The sequence below is a fragment of the Macadamia integrifolia genome, unplaced genomic scaffold (assembly GCF_013358625.1).
Source record: "Macadamia integrifolia cultivar HAES 741 unplaced genomic scaffold, SCU_Mint_v3 scaffold690, whole genome shotgun sequence".
Lineage (NCBI taxonomy): Eukaryota > Viridiplantae > Streptophyta > Magnoliopsida > Proteales > Proteaceae > Macadamia > Macadamia integrifolia.
The window spans coordinates 73,078-77,107 of record NW_024870514.1 but is presented as its reverse complement, the minus strand read 5'-3'; the positions used below and the strand labels follow the sequence as shown (position 1 = coordinate 77,107).

At 36.4% G+C, this 4,030-nt stretch overlaps 1 pseudogene; it reads left to right on the top strand.

The window, feature by feature from the left end:
* Nucleotides 1-575: 575 nt before the first annotated feature.
* Nucleotides 576-3,048, top strand: LOC122069716 (annotated as a pseudogene).
* The last annotated feature ends 982 nt before the right edge of the window (nucleotides 3,049-4,030 follow it).

The following is a 4,030-nucleotide window of genomic DNA, read 5'->3' as shown; positions in this document are numbered from 1 at the left end:
TATACCCTCCTATTTTTGAACTTTTCTCTCTTCTTCTCCCCTGCTCTTTTTAGATACACAGATTGTCCCTTCTCTTCTCTTAGTAAGCAGTTTTATTGGAGTTGATTTTCCTTTTTTTATTATTTTTCTGACCATTTTCTCTCACCTCCTCATCCTCATCTGAACGTCACGGATTTCACCGCTGGAAACAAGGGAAGAAGAACTTATGAGACTTGTTGATTGCATTAGTGGTGAGCAAAACATTGGCATGTTCTAATATTTGTGGGCTCCACCTCATCCCTCACAACCAGTTTTGCGCTCCTTGCAACAAACACATTGGAGATCTCTTACTGTTGTCCCCTTCTATGTATTAGGATTCTTTTGGAAACAATACCAAACATTTTGGCCATGAGATATTGAGTTCCTGTAACCATCATAAGCATTTCAACTGAATTAGTAGTTTTGCTCCAACAGTTTCTTAACCTAATACAAAATACATAAAAGTATGAATCTTAGGATCCTAAAAATTTTCAGCCTTACTCAAATTGAAAACAGATGGGGTTTAGTATTGAGCAAACCTTTTGACCAAGTGTATGATGCTTAAGAAACCTACTCATTCTATGAGCACGCTTGGTAGGTGTTTTTCTTTTCTCCTTTTCTTCAAGGACAAAGAAGCAATTGAACATCTTGGTGCTGATTCCTTTTTGGTCAGCCGTGATCAGGCTCAAATGCAGGTACACCTCCATAATTCTTATTGCAATTTAACTTAGATAAACAAATAGTAATTTAAAAAAGAAAAAGGGTTTTCTGTGAGTAATTGACATAAAAGAACTCACCATTAATGAGTTGCGATAGATTGGTTTTGTATATAGGAGGCCATCATCATGCAGTAATGTTTGTATAGAATGGAAAGTAAATGGGGACCTAGGGTTAATTCGATGTAGTTTTCCACGCAAGGAAGAAGATCCGGTTGCTTTGTACGTTGTTCGGCACAAACGAATATGATTGAGGGTTTGCAACAATCTCGCGAGACTAAGTTCTACCCTCCAAGCCCAAGGATAGCAATGGTGATCCTTAGAGATACACTGTCAATAGAGATAGACAAAGGAGAATAGAGAGAGAGAGAGCTATTGAAATTACGTCAAAAACCTACTTTATTGTGACGAAACCTCTTATTTATAAAGATCTAACCAGCCAGGATTCCTAATCTTAGCGGGTCTATAGTTGTCCCACGTGGATGGCCCATGAATGAACTAAATCATGACCCAGTTCAACTAATTGGTTGAATTAATTGAGTGTTCAATATTAAAAAATGCAAGCATGGTTTGAAAACTTTTAATAAGAAAATTATCTACTCAATCCACCAGTACTCGCTTGAAATCCCGAACAAACAATCGGTTCATGTGAGAAGGAAAGAATAATTTATCACTTTAATAGATATTGGTGGGCCCTTACTCTAAATAATCATTCCCGCAGTGACCTGCCCACCAAAGGAGTGGAATTGCGTGTCAGAGTCACGAAATGGCATGCATTATATTACATTATAGGCTTTATCAAAAAAAAAAAAAAGAAAGATTACATTATAGGGAATGGGAGTGGGGACCTCTATTAAATGGACCTACAATGTGAAACAAAACAGTAAGGGCACAAGAGAAATCATGCATCTAAAGTAAATCTGAATTCCTAAGAATCATTAATAATCTAAGGGCATTTCCGTAATAGAGTATTGACCCAATAGTAGTATAAGGTGATAATAATATTTTAAATATAAAGACACTACTGGCTTGGCTCACTTCCCTATGTATGTGGGTATAAGATACATTAGGAGATAACATTCTTTAATCTACATATAATACTTTTTTTTTTTTTTATAAATATATTCTTCGTATGCATAGGAAGCCATGGGCACTTTTGATGGCATTATTGACACAGTTTCTGCCTTTCATCCTCTTTTACCATTGATTGAACTACTAAAATCTCATGGGAAGCTTGTCATGGTTGGTGCACCAAACGAGCCGCTCGAACTACCCGTCTTCCCTTTGCTTATAGGTGAGTATTACAAAAATTATAAATCTATTGGTAGGGAATGCATGTTCACTTCTCTCTATCACTAAATGGATCACCTCATCGTATAGTATCTAAGTCAACAATCAACAATGAGGGAGGGAGGGAGGGAGGGAGGGAGGGAAATAAGGTAGCATTAGTAATATCTTAAAGCCCAATAGCTGAATTACTTGTGAGTCATGATCCTATGTCTTCAACACCTTTGGTCCAATCAAATTTAGATTGGTTTAAAAGGTGTTGTGGTCCATACCTACGTCTTCAACCACTCATGGGCCATTAGAAAAAGTATACTCATCCTTATACAATTAAAAGGGGTCAGCTATATGAATCACTTTTCTCCCTCCAATAAGCGTTATTCAAAGTCATACTAGATGCTAGTCTTAGCTATACGTTTATTTATGTACCACTTCTTTTAGAATCGTTTTAGACTTTCCCTAGCTCTTTTAGCTCCTTCGATCTGAATCAAATCACCCATCTATACTAGAGCCCTTCAAAGTCCTCCATTGCACATGTTGATACCACCTCATTACTTTCATGCAACTTATCACATATAGGAACTGATCCTAAATTGGCCATAATTTGTTCAAACCTTATTTTATCATTTTAAGTTTCACCACTCATCCATTTCAACATTGTCATTTCAGCTGTACCAAGTTTTTTTTATATGTCATTTCTACTCAACATTAAGTTCTATGCATCATCTCTGATCGTATAATTTTCCTATAAATTTCTTTTTTGAGTTCTCAAGGATTGCGTTGATCTCATTTTTATGTTTACTAAGCAATGAGATTACTCTATATAGGGAGGAAACTTGTGGGTGGAAGTAATACTGGGGGAATGAAGGAGACACAAGAGATGATTGATTTTGCAGGGAAACACAATATAACAGCAGACATCGAGGTTATTCCAATGGACTATGTCAACATCGCTATGGAGCGTCTTCTTAAATCTAATGTCAAATACTGATTTGTCATTGACATAGCAAATACCTTGAATGCTGCATAAACATAAAGACTTTGAATTAGTTTTTTACTTCAGCATTAAAACCACCACATGATCACTAGGTTTAAGTTTTTCTCTCAATAAAAAATGTTTATTTCTTGTGCCAATAGAATCTTTGCTTGATACTATAACATGTTGATGCAAGTGTCTTGTACTTTTGTTTCTTTTTGGGAGATTAGTAAAATTTTAGTCTTGTATCATTTTTTTAATATCAAAGACTAAAACTTTCCATACTTTCAAAGGTTTAATTATGCATAATGGTAACAATAGAGGTCTAGGGTTACCTAAATGGCATTTTCCACATAGTGGAATGGATCTAGTTGCCTTGCGTGTCATCCCCACCGAACCCTGATGATCAAAATTTTAAGGAAATCTCGTAAGGTTGATAAATGAAAATCCTTCACCTGTTCACCCTCAAAATCTAAGGACTAGGATGGAGATCCATGGAGACACTCCATGGAGACACTAGCACACAAGATAGAGAGAGAGAGAGAGAGAGAGAGAGAGATTTTGATCATTGTATATGTGTTTCTTTTATAGCCATATCTCTTATTTATAGAGATATGGACAGTTAGGATTAGAAATGCTAGCTGAATCAGTGCCGATCCATTTGAGTGCCCCACCCATGAATCAGGTCAAGCCTCAATTCTACTTGTTGAGTCTCGGCTGACATTGAGAGGGGTGAATCAGTGTCTAGAATTCATTTTCTTTTTATGACTGTGCATGCTGATAAGGAAATCATTGTTGGTGCTATATCTAATATAAATGTAGTCTTATACACACCCAACCTCTTATCATAGGCACTTCTAGATGTGCACACCAATACTGCAGCACACAGCACTCCAAATCCAATACAAGAAACATAAAGCAATAACACCCATAATACAGAGGATTTTATGAGGTTTGGAAAATTGTCTACGTTCCCAGAGTAGTACCTATAACGTCTTCATATCTACTCAATACACTATGAATACTGCACCTATAG